Source organism: Ammospiza caudacuta, chromosome 4, assembly GCF_027887145.1.
Source record: "Ammospiza caudacuta isolate bAmmCau1 chromosome 4, bAmmCau1.pri, whole genome shotgun sequence".
Taxonomy (NCBI): Eukaryota; Metazoa; Chordata; class Aves; order Passeriformes; family Passerellidae; genus Ammospiza; species Ammospiza caudacuta.
The window spans coordinates 25,336,327-25,353,553 of NC_080596.1; positions in this window are offsets into that span (position 1 = coordinate 25,336,327).

The window sequence follows — 17,227 nt, forward strand, 5'->3', positions numbered from 1 at the left end:
TATTGAGATAGATTTTCAGATCTGTTGAGGCCTTTTGTGGGTCTGCCAAGCCAGATCATTGAAGTTACTCTCTAACCACATTCTTGTATCCTAGTGCTGATGATCTGGCTGTTTCAGGCATGGGAGTTGTTCAGAAAAATATCTCATTTTGGGTCGGTTTCTTTTAGTTGAAATTTCACTGAGGGAACAATTTATATGTGACTCCATGTCACTTAACTCATCATACAATGCCCCAGTACAGGGGAAAGGTCCGTGTGCCGCTTGTGACAAGAGCTTCATTGTGTGTTATTTGCAGATGGCCAGGCACAGAAACTTTGCTGTTGTTTAATTCTAAACTTTGGGTCACTGCTTCCTCTATGTAGTCTTTACTAGGCTTAGTAAACATCATAAAATCACAGAATGGTTTCGGGTGGAAGGGGCCTTGAAGACCATCCAGTTCCAATTCCCTGCCTTGAACAGTGACGCTCCCTCTTGCCCTGTCACTCCATGCTCTCATCCAAAGTCCCTTTTCTCCCCTCTTGGAGCCCTTGTAGGTGCTGGAAGGTCTCCCTGCAGACTTAAATCCTATATCACTAGGAGGAATAGTTATTAAAATCAATAATTGGATTATTATAGCCTCAACAACATGAATTATACTTGCGCATGGAACACCAGTGTCATATTTACATACAAATGAATTTATGTTGTTTATATTGTGTTGTTATTTACTGTGAGCAGTGATAATTGCTAGGCTGGGCTGAAGCTGTGTGGGTCATTTTGAGCCTGGATTCTGGAGGAGGTGAGCCTGCACGAGTGTATTATCTGTCTCATCGTTTATCAGTCTCCTCTTTAATAACTTTTTAAGGCATTGACTAATTTCATCTACATTTGACACAGGGGCAGAGGTTTTTGTGGTGGGGAGATTAAGGGACAAAGGACAGAGGCACTTGGTGAGCTAGAACTCATTAATTCTTCTGCTCAAAAAACAGCTTGTTTGGAATTAACTTCAGGAAATGCTCTTTCACTGGATCTAAACCTTCCTGCAATTATATGGTGATTATCACAACATTTTACTGAAATCCTGGGGATCTTTCTGTTTCAGCTTGCTGGACAGGGATGTTTGTGTTTACCTTCCAAAGCATGTTTTCACTTAGATGTTTGTTAAGTTGTGAGACACCAAATCAGATGAAAATTGATGAGCTGCTTCAGAGAGGAGAGTTGTGAGAGTTGTGCTCTGAGGTATTAGAGGAGGAACATAGGAAGGACATCTAGTCTAGTCCTCAGGATAGTGCAGCCACACAAACTCAATTTTGTCTTTAGAAACTGCTGATGCTGACGGCTGTTTGTAGTTAGACAGAACTTGTATGGGCGCCATCCCTCCAGATCAAATGCAATATTCCTCATTGTCACTTTGGAAGGTGCAGGTATTCCCAGAGCGGTGCTGCAGAGCTACTCCCTGCAGTGGCTGTTGGGGCTGAGCTGCAGGATGGTGCCATCCCTGCCCTGCCCTCCCAGGTGTGGAACCAGCCCTTCCCAAGGCTGGGACCTTGGCATGGACAGGCCAGCTGGAGTGAGATGCCTCTGGATGTGAGTAGGGTAGCCAGAATACAGCAGTTCATGCTTGCAGCCCCAAGGAGGAGGTTCAGGTCACATTGCAGAGCAGTTTCTCATCTCAGGACCATGCAGTTGTCCATGGCCATTAGCATGACAGCAGCCAATCATATCTCTAGACCTTTTCCCTTTCTGTAACTCTATAAATTCCCAAATAAATATGCCAACACTGTGGCACTCATGAAGTGGAAACTGAACAGAAATAATGTGAAGTACTTGCTTTTGAATGCCAGCATGACACATTTGGAATAATTTCATGCAGCTTCTATGTGAAGTCCAGTTAGTGTTGGTCGCTGCACAAATATCAGGTGTGTATCTGCAGAGGATAAGGCAGGGGTTTAACTTCACGTGGCGGGAGCAGTCCACCCTTGAGAGAGCACTGCTCACAAAGTGACAAGAGTCACCACATCCTCCTGTGGGAGCAGCAGAGTCAGTTATGCTCAGATGCTGCTTGTGCAAAACTGCTCTCAAGGCAGGAGTGGAGTGAAACTTTTCCTGTGATCCCACTGCAAATGAAGAAGGATCTACATGGTCACTCCCTGCAAGCTTGTAGCCTTTTGTTTCTCAGTCAAGTCCATGTAGCCTCTTTTCCTCCTACTGGATGTGGAAACTCTAATCCTTCTGTAGAATCCTTTATCTCTCTGGCTGTAGATGGGTCAGATAAATAAGATAGTTTTGACCAGAATAACTGTAGTGAATAAGGTAACACATCTAACAAAAAGACTTCTTTCATGAAAACCTTTCTGCACACACCTGACATAGGGCCAAATCACTTTGTTAGAAGGCCCATGACAGTGCACTGGATGGTTCAAGTTGATTTTGTTCTTTCAAATTCAAAACGTAAACTCACTTCACACTTTTTCTTTATAGCTGAGTGTCCTTGTTTCAATTTCTAGTATAAATAGCAGAAGACCAGAAAAAATTCAAAATGAGGCCAAATTACATAAGGGGAGGAAAGCAAAAGAGGGGAAAACAATAATTTAAAAAAAACCACCTTATTTTCTTTCCATGAAAATATTTCAGTGAATTGCTTTTCCCCAACACTGATGTGTTCCCCATGATGTGAGGCTGAAGGAGGGAAGATATGTTTTACAGGTAAAAATTATGTGAAATAAGTTTTATAAGTAAAATTTATGTTAAATAGTTATTCTTTAATAACTTGCTGCTGCTATTTTTGTGGGCTTCTCAAAGAGGAGATTTGAATGGGGACCTGTAACTAAATGAAATCCTCCCAGAAGTGAGCCTTTGCCTTGTACTTCTCATCAGCCTAATTCCAAGGAGTGTGAAGTCTGTTATTTGACATTGCCTCGAAGGCAAAGTTTTATGCCAAATTTGAAATAAAAGTCTGTGATCTGTATTTCCTCCTTTTCATTAGGAATAGGGAATATGCAAATGAAACAGACCTTCCTGTTTCCAATCTTCCAGCAAGTGCATGTTTCAGTTTGTCTTCCTCTCCCATTGCAAGAGGGGGAAAAAAAAAAGATGCACTTGAAAAAAGATAGATACTTGCCTTCATATTATGTCTGCAAGAATAAGAATGGAACATGTCTGGACATGAGAGGGTCTTAGCCAGAGCTTTGATTCACAAGTCGGAGCACTGTGTATTGGGACAGCTGTTGTTATTCCTGCCTGAGCTCCCAGCTCCAGCCCTCAGAGGATCCTGCCTCTGCTGCAGGGGTGTCTCGCTTGGTCACAGAGCAGCTGAACTGCCACACTTTGTAGCCAGAGTAGCACCCTGCTGGTTTCACCGACCTTACAGTGTGACCAGAGGCACAGGACCTTCATTAGTGTCGCATCTGCAGCTCATGAATAGCCCCCTCAGACTTCCAGTAGACACAGCTATTCTAGTTACACCAGGTGAGTATCTGGTGCTGGGTGGCCCACCAGCTACCATGAGGAACTATGCAGAAATTAGTTGGTGTAACTCCTAGTGGAAGATGAGATTGTGAGAGAGTCAGTGTTCTCAGCTGTCTGCTTCTTCACCACTGTTGAAGGCACACCATCGTGCTAGGCCTTTATTTTGGAGGTGGGATACCAGTTGTAGTTCTCCTGGGTAAAGGCAAAGTGCTTGGACACTCAAGGTCTAAGCTGAGCTGCCTGGTTTTTGGAGTGTACAGAGACAGAAACATGAAGCATGATTGAGGGGGCCAGCCTTGCAAGAGAAAAGCAGCACCAAATGTGACCAGGCCTTGTGATTGTCACAGCCACAGAAGTGGTGAGGATCTCTCTACAGGGTGCCCTGCAGCAGCGGAGGATCAGCAGGGCCTCTCAGTGCTTTCAGGAGGAACCATAACTGATGTGCTGCCTCTTGGTTTTATTTTCTCTTGCAGCCATCCTTTGTCACAATCCTGAGCTGCAGAGTTTCTAAGGTGATGTGGCCAAGCCCCGTGGGGTCCCTGCCAGGCTCTGGCCTTGGTGGCACATCAGCTATCACCTTGCAGTGGGTCCCACTGCAGTGTGTCCCGCAGTGCTCCTGTCCTCCACAGTGCCCTGGGGCAGGCATGCCAGGGGCTGCCAGGCCCAGGATAGCTGCTGCTGCTGCTTCATGCCTGTCCCAAACTCCAGTGGGATGTCTGAGCTGCCCAGCCAGCTCCCTGTCAGGCCGTGCATTTTGGTGCAGCCATCAGCAGTAGCATGGCTAATAGGCTGCTGGTTAAATGGCTGTAATTAGGCTTCAAAGTAACCATTATGATGAAAGGGGGAAATCTTACATTCCTCTCCACTCTATCATTTCAGGGTGTCTGGCAGCACCCCAGAAAGACAAAAGTGCATCACTTGATACCACCAGAGCTACCCGTTTGCAAGGAATGCCTCACCTTTGCTTTATGAAGACCCTTTTTTCCAGGAAAAAAAAATACATTCACTTGTGAACTCAGTACTCTATTCTCTCCATTCCTGTGGGTTTTTATCTACCCCGTGTGTAAGCACTTTGCAAATATTTGACTGGAAATTATGAGAGATAAGACAGGTCTGCCCTTGCTGCAGCTGGCAAGCACCTAGCAAGCAGAATAGGAACTGCAGGGATACATTTCAGCCTATCATATCCTAGAATGAGTATGGTGTTTACTGAGAGACTGCCTCTTCTATTTGTGCATTGATCCACTTCAAATTGTATTTGAATATCTGAAATGCTGGCATTAGTTTATTACACTGCTCCTCTTTGTCCCACTTTCCATGTTTCAGACACTGGGTTGTGCAGGAGAAATGATAAAGGTGATGCTGCTGGTGTCAAATGCCAGCATGGGTTCAGCACTGTCTTATTCCAGAAAATGACCTCTCCCTTACTGAGCCTTTCTGCTCTGGGAGGAGAGCAGGCTGGAGAGTCCCAAGTGCAGTCCTCTGCACTGTGCTGTTTGTTCCAGCTCCATTTTGGAGCATATTAGCAGTTTCCATCGTCCTCCTAATTGCACTGCCATAAAACATCCTTCTTACTCATGAAGCAGAATACCTAGATCCACCTTCTTACCTCCTGGCTAATTACTGTCATTATCTGGCTAGACAAACTTGTCATGAGATTAGAATCTCCTCACAAAACAGGGTCATCTCAGGAAGTTCTTGCTATCCGGTTTTGTGTAAATCAGTCACCTCTGCAGCTGAACAGCAGCTTGGATTGTTGAGAATTCACACGCTCCCAGGAGGGGAGCAGAGGAGCATTTCCACACAGGAGATGCTTCAAAAGAAGCTGGGTGTTCCTACTGACATCAGTGGGGCAAGCCTACGCCCACTCTCTTGCACCTGCTCAAGGAGTTATCCTTTAAAGACACTGAAAAGAACTAACCACTTGCAGTAATTGCATTGCCTGGATGGATCACTGCTGTAATAAAGTTGTTATATTCTACTTAGTGTATCCTTCACCCCTGTGTGTTGGCCGTTCACCTCACCTTAACTCCGTAGCAAGCCTCAACATGGACAGAGTCCAGGAAGAAGCCACAAATCAGGCTGGTCATCTTCTTGTGTTTTTTAAGGCTTCAGGAAATTCCAGCTGAAGATGCCAAAATAAAATAAATTCAAATCCCCATTTAAAACAGAAACTGAGCTTAGTGTTGTAGGCACTGGATGCTTTGCCCTCAGCTCTGCAGGGTTTTTCTGCAGAGGCTCTTGGGGCTGGCTGTTTCCAGGCGTGGGGAATGTAGGTCTCCTTGTGCTTAGGCAACTGGAGAGCCAAGCACCTCTTACCCAATGCCCTTCCTACGTAGGTGAGCACAGCAGGAATCCTTGCTCCCATAAACCTCTGATGACTTCACTTTGCACACTAGCCCACACAGGGCCTGCCATGCCAGAGAGTGCTGTCACCAATGCACTAAATAACTGTACTGCATTTTAACAGGCCTGTGGCAGCAAGGAAACCTGTGTTACCCCAGCAGTACTCCCCAATGGAAATGTGTGCAGTTATAGGTGACTGTAACCCTGGCTACAGTTAAACAAAACACTCCCTTCCTCAGCTATTGTAGCAACTTAAATTGCAGGTGGGTCTGGCTGTCTGTAGGCCTGTGATGCTCCAGTGATTCTCCTTCTCATTCTCTAGTGAGAAACACACAGCTTTGGTGTAAGTTCTCTCATTTTCCATGTGAATGTGTCTTGAGGCCTTGCTGCAATCCACCCTTCAAGTGGTACCCTGCAGACTGAACCAATGAGATGGTTCTTGAGCTTTTCTGAGCCCTCCACCCCTATGATAGCTGTGTATTTGGCAAGTCTTATTGAAAAACTCAGAGACGCTGCTCCATGTAGTACAGACTAAACTGAGGCTGGTAACACACTAAGCTTAAAACCAAACCCATTCCTTCCTTTCAGTGTCCGAGTTTGCTGCATTTCTGCAGGACCACTGCAAGGCTGTGCAGATGGACATTCAGAAAAGGGGTAAGTGCACACATTCTTAGTGAGAAACCCTCAGCAATTCTGGTTCTTTTCTTTGCACAGCAGGGCAGGAGAGCAGCCAGATCCTCAGGGCAGCAATTGGTTGCCTTAATCCTTCCTCTTCCTACAGTTTCCTGCTTCACTTACACACTATTGTCCCATTTCAACGGATATTGAAGCTGGGATGCTGCAGACAGTAGTGCTCTCCTCTGATTCATCCTTGGAGCAGGCCCTGTCCTGTGTAGGAAAGGAGGCAAAACCACAGTTTTATCTGTGTGTGTAATGAGTCTGTTTCATAATATATTCACACAGGACAGCCAAATGAGGGCTGTACAGACATGCTATTTCCAAAGGGTACCCAAATAAATGAAATTTTCTTGCTCTTTAAGGGCCCTATTTGGACAGATTTGTGAACAGCCAGTTCTGGGGTGAGTCTAGGGTATGCTTGGCAGTCCGTACAGCTTGGGAATGAACACTATGGGTGAGGGTGCTTGTGTCAGACTGGTGAGCCATTCCTCAAGTAGTCATACCTTTGTCTGGCAGTGCTGTGAATTGTCCCAGAGGGACAGAACTGAAAAAGCCTGGACACTAGTCAAAGGATGTGTCAGGATAAATTTGGTCCACCCTATAAAAGACTTCTTCCAAACCACTTGTTCTTAAATCTAGCCTGGATCGTATCAGCTGTAGCAGATGTTCCTCTAGGTTAATCTCAGTTAATATCACTTTTTCACACTGTAGTAACTGGTCTCCAATGTACTACCAAATGTGCTGGTACAGCTGAGTGAGAACAACACATTCTAGGCAACAGGTGGTGGCTGCAAGGATTGCCAGTCAGCCCTCAAGAAAATGTCCTTGGTGAGGTGCAGACTGAGGCCTGAGCTGCCTCCTGTTCCTGCTGAGGACATGTTTATCTGCAGACTGTTAAGGCAGCAGGAGCCATTTCTACATCTCCTCTCCTGTTGAGGTGCTTCTGCTGTGTGAGATTTGAGAGAGGCTCAGGGTCACTCCCCAGGGTAACTTGTTAGAGCAAGCTGTGCCATGTTCCCTCAAACCAGGGCCACATGTATCTGAAGTGTTCCCCTCAGCTCAGTGATAGTGGAGAGGAACAGTTGGACTGGGAGACGGTCTCCTGAGAATGCCACGTCTGTGAAAGGAGCGGAATGGTCCTGTCCTGTGGTGAGCAGGGACAGTGCTGGCTGTCCTGCTCCTGGCAGCTCTGTTGGGCTCTGGAGGTAGAGAGGTAAAATAGACCACTGGGCACCTATGGGTAAGGGCAGCTCCAGCAGAAGAGTCTGAGGGGAGAGAAAAGGACCCAGTTCACAGGCCACTGATCTGGGCACCTGCCTGAGATAAAGCACTGCTTCCAAATCTTGTTCTGCTCGTTTTGGGTCTCAAGTGTTTCATCTCTCCCAGAGCCACCTCTCAGTGTCATGGAGCTGCTGACCTCCCAGGCTGTGGTGCCTTTCCTCTGTGTGACCTCCAGCTCTTCTGTTGATACAGTGATACCATCAGAGGGGCCAGGGTTTCAGTGCTGGCTTCTGCAGTGTGTTGCAACTCCCAGCACCTGTGGGCTGTCAGGGCAGCAAGGGCAGCTATTTCATCCTGACAGGGAGGAAGAGGCCCTTGAACAGTGCACCCAGGGAACGATTAAACAAAGATTTGGCATCTCTGCTTAGCCATGAGGGGAGACAAAACCATGAATTTTAGTCTCCCATCCTTCTTTAGACTTCTGCTAGCAACATCTCTTATTCCCTCTAATTAGCTTAGGATGGTGAAGGAGGTAGAGTAAGTGCCTGGTGCTCCAAGATGCTTCAAAGTGACCTTTGTCAGAAACCTCCGACCTGTCCAGCAGTCTCCATATTCTCCATATTGTATCTCATGATCCACACAGCTCTGTGACCATTTGGGAAGTCTGGCGGAGCATAAACAAAACATATTGATATACATAGCAACCAAAACCACCTGTCAGATCAACATGTGGGTTTTGCATTGAATATGTAGAATAAATTAGACATCAGACTTGTGGTGCTGGGTGCAAAGTACTCAGGGTATCAATGAAGCTTCCTAGATGTCTGTAATAATCTTGGCTGTGACATAGCAATAAAGAGAAAAAGAGATCTGGCATTACTTCATGTATGTTTGTTTGTGCAGAGGTCTCTACTGGCCTTCCAGTGAAAACAAAGCAGTTTCTTTTGTTTGCACACCTCACATTTTGTGGATAAATGAGTCATTTTAGGGTTTGCTTGTTTTGTTCAACAAATGCAAAGTAAAAGCACTCTCTAATTCCCTCCTACCTTTCTGGCTGAGCAGGCTCATGCTCACCTGAGAGCCACGAGACCTTGACAGGAAGGTTGCACCCTTCAGCTGCCTTTGCTCCTTCTCTATTGACTCTCGCCGAGGAATCGCTGCCTTCTGCCAGGACCTTTTGGATTTGTGCTGGGAAGCAGCGCCCCAGCACAGCCAGCCTGGTACTGCACCTCCTGCATTTCTTGCTTGTCCTGCGCACTGCAGGACCTGCTTCCCCGCAGAAAAACCTCTGTGGGTGTTTTCCCTCCTGCCAGCGGGACCTTCTTACTGCAGTAGTGAAGTGACTGAGCCGTGCTGAGTGCTGCAGGGCTGCAGCACCCGCAGCTGCCCCCGTGGCCACGGCACAACGTCCCTGTGAATGTGCGGATTGTTTTGTCCTTCAGCAGGTAAGGGAAGCAGCAGCGAGTCCCCTCCTCTCACTGATGAGGCTTCTCTGCTGCATCGAGCTGTTCAAGTAGGACAGGCATTGCAGGTCCTTCACAAAGCTCCTGTGGCTGATTTGTGGCAGAAAGCTCTTCCCTCACTCCCATTTCTCTTGCTGCTGTGGTAAAGAACAGCTTTGCTTTCCAGCACTGCCTCACATAAAACACTTGAGGGTCTTATGAGGTTTTCTTGGTTTTGGAATGCTACTTCCTTGTCCTGTCTGGAGGATTTCAAGTTTTGCCCTGGGGCAAGCAATCTCCATGTGCACTTTCCTCCCTCTCTTATCACTTCCTAAAGCGAGGCCCATCTCTGCAAACCCATGGGACAGTGATGGGGAGCAAGGGATGAGGAAGAGTTAATGTCACTGACGTAAAACCAAGTGTCTTTCAGTGTTTATTTAGTATTTCACAAACTATAAACCGCTCTGTAGGGGTGCTGGAAACAGAGATAAATTAGTAACTTAACAAAGATCCTTGTTGATTTTGGTGGGTCTGTGAGAGCCCTCTTCTGCACAGGAAGCCGTGTTGCCACACAGCAGGTAGCAGCTCTCCCCTGGGCTGGACATGGGTGTCGTGTGTACCATGGATCATTTCTGGTAATGGCCTCTCCAGTGCAGAGACAGTGGTCAAATGTTTATTAGTTTATGTATCCAGAACCAAGCACATTCCAATGACAAGGTCACATGCCTTTATAGTGATCTGCAGTACTTGAAATCCAAGATACACTAAGTTGAAAAATAAAGAAGGATCCAATGAACAAAGAAAAACTTGCAACCCTTAGGAAACACTTCTGGGGCTGTGCCCACCTGTTTGGGACAATGTATTCTCTCTATTTGTTGTCAGTCCACGATCCTGCCAAGCTTTCTGGTACCTGGAAACATGTTTTCTGGTGAAAAACATCACATCCTAAAACCTCACTGTTAACTCCTAACTATGATGAAATGTAGTTACACCCTGTTGCTGAAAGGCAAAGAAAAGGAGCCATCTCTTCAAGCCCAGGTCTAATACAGAAAACCTCTGTGGCCCAGAAGATGGTGTATAGGTTTAAGAAAGGAAAATAATTAGGAAAAAAGAGAAAACAGAAACAATAGCATTACATTCACACCACTATGTCCTCTAGACTTTGATGATCTGTCTTTGAATTCTTTCAGGTAGGTTTTGAACCAGTTTATACTTTTGATTTTCACTTTGGGCAGTGGCAAATGGTGGACAAAAAAGGTGAAAAAATGCTGGCTCCAGTGACCTCTTTCAGGCAGCAGCCTCAGAACACATCACTGGATGAAACAGCTCTTCCATTTCACACTTGCAGTCTCATAAATACAGTTATTTTTTGCCTACTTCTTGTATTACAGGACAAACTGAAAAATCATTCCCTCTTCACATTCTTTGCTTCACTGCAGATCCCCAGCATGTTCCCTTCAGTTGCTTCTTTTCACGTGAAAGGGGCCTCATCTCTCCTGCTGCTACAGCCATTTAAAATGTGTCACCTTTGAGTTCCCTAGTTCTGAAGGTAAAAAAGAGCAATGGGATGGGTAAGACTGCAAGTGGATTCAAGATAGTACCCCATTATCAAAGCACATTGTGGCACAACTGGGTTTTCTTAATACCTTCTATTTTCCTCCTGGCCTTTTGTACCTCTGCAGGACACTGTGAAGGAGGAGGGAGACTTATGCTGCACCATGCTACACAGTTCTAGGGAGGTCTTTGGGGTTTACTGCCACAGTCTGATGAAACTGCAAAGGAAGAACAGGCAAAGCTTTGGCAGCTTGGAGAACAGCAGTATCTAAGGGCAGAGGGAATTCTGTTCTAGGAAGACATTTGGGTGAAGTTCACAAAGAGGAGGAGTTAAAAACTGAATGAAGCCTCTTTGGTTTGGGCTAAGGTAGGGGCTGAGCACAAGAGCTTGAATGGGAATCAAAAGCTCAGGTGTACCTCAGGCTCCTCCAGAGGCCTTGAGTAAAAGCTGCCCTCCCAAACTGTCCTGTCTAGACTATTGCTGCCAGAGCACAGCTTGGGCCAAAGAGTAAGGAGTCAGGACTCTCAAATCACAAGTTACATTTGCATTTCTTTGCTTGTAAATGAAGTGTATTTGATAGGAAATTTCTAGGACAACAAGCATGGCTGTCTTACAGCACAGTGTAACTAAACCCTCATACTCAGAAATCACAAGTAAAGCCCTTGAAAAACCCGTAGGCTTGGTATAAACTTGATGTAATATGGTATCTCAGACTAAATATTTTGCACTGCATTTATTTGCTAATCCTTCTGAATTCAGGGGTCAAACAGTTCAATATCTTTCTATCTTTCTGAAACCCTGTGGGCTACCAAGGTATTTCCCTTCTCTTTCTTTCCTTCCTTAAAATGAGAAGTGGTAGTCTCATATAATTGCTGGAGTTGCAGCTGTAAAAAGGGGGAATTGTCACTAAGAGCACTGTCACCATAGCCAGTGACGCTACAGACTGTTTTCTAGGAAGTGCTGGACTAGGCCCTTCTTCATCCTTCTGGGGAACATAATTCCTCTTTCTGATTTTGTTTCATGACACTTCTCTTTTGTGTCTGGAGCCTGTGTTTCCCACCCCCCCTGAAGCTGATAACAGTGTCAGCCTGAGATGTGGGGAGCAGCAGTAGGCACCAAGCAGTTCAGCAGGCACCCCAGTCTGTGTTCACTAGCTCTGTCTTCTCTGGCACGAGGATGGATCCTTTCCTAAGGGCATCCCTTTAGGCTGCCACATGGATGTACTTTAACCCAGTGTCATTCCTGTCATTATGATACAAGCCTTCAGCCCAATACCCAGGGCAAGCATGTGTCTGTCCAGGGTTCCTTCTCTGGAGCAAATGAAGCTGCAGACCCACCTCCATCCCAGGGAGATGTCACCCTCTGGGAAGGTGACATCTGAAGCTTCCCTGGTCATTCAGACAGCTGTCTTGCTGTTTCTGACCCCTCCCCAGCCCCACAGCATGAGGAGTTTGTTTCCAGTTCCTCTCTGTAGCAGAGAGACTTTGAGGAGCACGAGGTGGGATGTGTTCTGTTGTCACACATGCCCAGCACCTTCTGCAAATGGGCAGTGAGAAACTCAGAACAAAACCAAGGGCCTGAGGCTGGTTTCTCTGCAGACAGACAGACCTGCAGTCTTGCAGAGCAAAACTCTTCTCCCTGTCCTCTCAGTCAAACCCGAGCTTCCTCACTCAGCTCAAACTTTGCTTTGTACAGTCAGAGTGACCTCTCACCCAGGGCTTGCCTGCCCAATTTGTAAGCCCTTTAATAATGGTAATCCTTTATCCTGCTTTGCACATCAAAACACATGCAGGCTCCTCCCAAACAAGAGAACTTGGCAGATGAGCCTTGGGTAAAAAGCCCAGTAATTTATACAAATTATGCTGTTCAAAGGTGTCATTTCTCTTTCTCCTTAGCAGAAGGAAAAGATTTCTTCCCATCCCAATGTTACAGAAGCAGTGTTTATAATTAATCACTGCAGTATTAGGTTTATCTAGGCACAAGACCACTCTGCTGTGGATGTACCATTTACTGAGGGTGCAGCTGGCAAAGCCTCAGTGTCCCAGTGCCTCTCTGAGACCAGGGCCTAGAGAGAGGGTCTGGGTCACCTTTTCCCTTGCTGCAGCATTGCCTGTGGTTGTCTGCACTGCATCATGGCCCTTTGTAAGTGCTGTGTTTTGTTGCTCTCCAAAGGGAGCTCGTGCTTCCTGTGATTATAGAGCATCTCACACAAGAAGTCTCTGATCTGAGCTGAGGATTATCTAGGTGTCTGTGGCAAATACTTCAGGGAGAAAATGAAATCATTGTAATGTGTTCCAGCTTCTCTAAGAGGTGATGGCTTCTGGTATCATTGTGGAGGGGGGCAGTGAGCTTGTACACTTGGCATGAACCACAAATAATGTTTCTGAGAGCTTCTTCACTCCTGGGAGCGCAGGAGATGCAGGCAGAGCAGGCAGTGGATGTGCTGTACCCTGCCCAGAATGGGGATGGATTGTCACTGCAAACATGTGGACCTTGCTGCTCCATCCATTGACACAGCTTGTCACTGCCACAGAGAAGCTGCTGGCATCTTTTAGACCTATGTAAATTCTGGTGTTAATGAATTCAGCAGCTTCCTCTTGAAAACCTTTATTGGGTGACTTTCACACTGCCCCCACAGAGCCCTGTTCCTTGAAGTCAATGGGAGATCTGGGTGTGGTGAAAAGTCAAGATCAGACCTGTAAATCAGATGATAAAGAGAAGTGAATCAGTAGGAAATGCTTTTGAGTAGCAACATATTCCTCTCCCATCAATTAAAAGTGCAGGGAATGGCCCAGAAAGAGCTTCCCTCTGACATGTAAGGGACTGCATTTCAACAGCATAATGTTCTAATGGGGCTTTCTGGTAGGCTGGGGACATAAAAGCACATTTGTGCCAAATATGTTGTTCAGCCCATCTTGTCAAATCCATTTCTGAAGAAGGATATACAAATCTGTGTGGTTCTTGCCAGGATTCATTGAGACCACCTTGTGCAGTCTTCACATATCCTGTGGCAGAGCCCAGTCCCTGGCAAACTGACGTGCTACGTGCCATGGCCCAAAAATGTTTGATGTGGCAATACAGACTCAGCTCTAGGAAACATATTCTGCTGGGTCCAAATCCCTTAGGTACTCTGAAAGCCTCCCTTATTCACTGGCCCCTCCTGAAACATCTGTGGCAGCTCACTGTGAAATTATGTGCCACTTCTGTCCTCTTGGTTGCTGAGTTTATTTAATTAATGTTATTCCAACTTTCTTCCTGACTTTCTTCTTCCTTCATTGTTTCATAAGCCAGTGGTACCTAGCCTTCTGTGGGTCATAAGTCATCAAAAGGTTGCCTCTGACATCATTGCAAATAAAATTAAAATGCATTAAAACAAGCCTGTGCATGTACAGAGCCCAAGTGCAGAGACAGAAAGGGCAAAGGAAGGTGCCAGCTTTCAGTGCTGGCAGCTGCAGTGCTCCTGGTGCCATGCTGAGGTGAGCTGTGGGGGCAGAGGGTGACCCTTGGCTTGGTCCCCAGAGCATGAGGTGGACTTCCACAAAAACACAGACTGGGAAATGCATTTGCCAGCACTGGACATCACCACTCCCACTGTCTGTGCTCATAGCATTTCCTGAGGTACTCCCTTGCCCCTGCATCGTGGCTCTGCTTCTGCCACCACCCCATCCTGGCACTTTCAGTGCTTCTGGGGCAGTGCTGGGAGCTGAGTGCCTTTTCCTGAGCTGTTTTGTCCTGTTGCTTCAACCTCGAACAACAGCAGAGCTAATAAAAGAACTTTTGAGTGCTCTGCAGATGGAACATGTCATAGTGGGAAAATCAATCCACAGATCTGCTCTTTGATGGTATCTAGCTGCAGGCAGATGCTTTCATGTGAAGCAGCATCTTCCCAGACAGATTATTTCCTTGCTCACATTGTGTACAGACGTGCAACTCCTGGCATAAGCAGCTTTGCGCTGCAGCACTTTTCTAAACACAGCCAGGAGTTTCTTTCTCATGCAGGCCCTTCCCTTTAGGAGAGTTTTGGAATGGCCCAAAGAGAAAACAGGCTGGCTGTGCATCTGACTAGGTAAATGTAGGCCCAGGAATAACAAGTGGCAATGCAGCAGGGGATCACAGGAGAGCTACAGGCCCCCCTCCAGTCAGCCTCAGCACAGTGCACAAATATCTGGCATGTCCAGTTGCTCAGAAGAAAAGGCAGGAAGTTGGTCTGTCAGCATTTCCATCTCATTTCCTCAACATTTTTAAAGTGGAAAAAAAAAGTACAGGCATCTCCATGGCAAGGAGCAAAACTATAAGGATCAGCTGGGAGCTCTCTTCAGACAGCTGTGCAGAAATGGTCTGGAGTTCTCAGCAGATGAGACACACATTGAAACATGTTGTGATACTTTGTTCTATTACTCAGTTATTGCATTTGTACCTAGAAACAGCATGAAACTCCCAACAGGCCAAGTGTCCCACATGGCAAACTTTAAAGAACCTCCATAAACAGAAAAAAGGCTCCCTTTATCCGTACACTTCTCATATTGCACACTGAAACCACAATAAACCCAACCTGTGAACTTGTTACATTTTTACTTGTAAAATTTTACATATGGGGCAGGTGTTTCTTTTTAGTGAGATTGTGTTTGGTGTCCAATAACTGAAACTAGAAATAGTAAATTGCTGCCTAATCTAACCTTGCATGACTCAGGTGCTTTCTTCCAAGTCTGTATGGTTTTTATCTCCATGTCAATTATTGACTGGTAACAGCTTTCCACAAGACAACTTCTAGCCAGGTCCAGGGTGAGCACAGGAAAATGCAGTGCAGTGTGAGGTCTTGTGAACTTTGAGACATGAGCTCACACAACCTTTTGGAGCACCTCCCCACCCCTTCTGCTCTTGTAACGCCCTCCTTCCCACCCATAGTTGTCCTAAACAAACCTTGTGGCAATATGAGAAGTCATGTATTTACATGGAAAAGCAGCACTGGAATAGTGCCAGTGTGTTCTGCCTTTGGCAGGAAAAGCAAGTGGGTTTTGTCCTTTAAAAAATAAAAAGTAATTTCTTTTTTTAACTTTTGTGCCCTATTTTACACCTCACAACATGTTTTTCTCTCTCCCTTGCAACCCACAGCCTCAGAAGCTGGCTTCCATCAGGCAGGGCCACTGTGTCTTTGCTGAGTTCTGGCTCTGCTACACATCATGCATGAGAAGGATGGCTAAAGAAAGACAGGCAGAATGAAATTTCACTCAAAGCAGTTCATTCAGTCATCCCCGGATTTCCCTGTAAGTCTTGCTTAGATTTACTATTTGGCAAATCTGGTTGTGGGGCACAGCACTATCTATCTATCTATCTATCTATCTATCTATCTATCTATCTATCTATCCATTTTTTCTACACAGCACTTCAGTGACTTCCTCATAGCAGATTGGTTTCTTATTTGTTCTGCTGTTCATTCTTCCAAAGTGCAGAAAGGTCATTCTGCCTCAGATCTCAGAGTTAATGGCAGACAAAAGGAAGTGGGTGTGAAGTAGCTCATATGTACACTGTGAAAATCTGGTGCCCTTTCTATTTATAGCCCTGCTCGAACTTTCATTCATTTAGTTGCTATTTTGGTATGGCAAACATTCCATCTCCTGGGGAAAGTACGTTAGCAGTGCACGTGAGCAGGAGGGAAAACACATTGGTCATGCAGGCAAATATTGAAAGGCCTGGAAACCAGTGCCATTCCCAGAAAGCACATAGAACCAAAGTGATCCTGGAGGGAAGCTCATTCATTCAGCTGACAGGCACAGCAGTGCTTTGAGGTAAACCCAAACCTCTTATTGACCTCATGTCTTTTATTCCATTTTAAATCCAAGGAATTGGTAATGTATCTCTTCTCAGTGGTAGAGGTTTGATGAAAGGAACACCCTTGGTCACTAATCCTCTGCTCTGCTTTCTGGGTAGAGAGCTGGCTGATGAACACTAAAAAACCTCAGTGGGGCTTTCTAGTGCTGGCCAAGGGAGTTTCCTCAGCTGGGTAGGGTCTTACATCTGTCTGTTACAGAAATGTTTTGTTCTCACCTCCTTTTCTCTTTTTTATCTAACATGAGTTGTACCTACCAATACAGACTTTGTGCACAAAGTCAAATGAAGCCCTTTGTGGATTTCACTGATGTACAAACCTGCCGATTGTGTAAACAGTCTGGCCACTGGCTTCAATTAAAGCAAACTGATGAAGGAAAGTTCTGGGCATGGCCAGGTGTAGGCTATACTTTGAGATCTTCCATGAGGCACTTGTGCAAGGAGGCAGAATGAAGGTTCACTATGAATTGGGAGTGCTTGGTGTGACAGCCTTCTTGTGGAAGGCTCTTAATAGTCAATAATTGACATTGAGATAAAAACCAATAAATATGTGTATTGATACCTGGGGATACTGGGGACACAGATGGAAATGGTATTTACTTCAAGCTATTAGGTGTTTAATAAAAAAGAAGTTGGATACACTCAGTGTATTTGAGCCAGAGGAGCTGCTTTCTGTTTAGCGAGGATATCCCAGTCATTCCATGGGACAGAA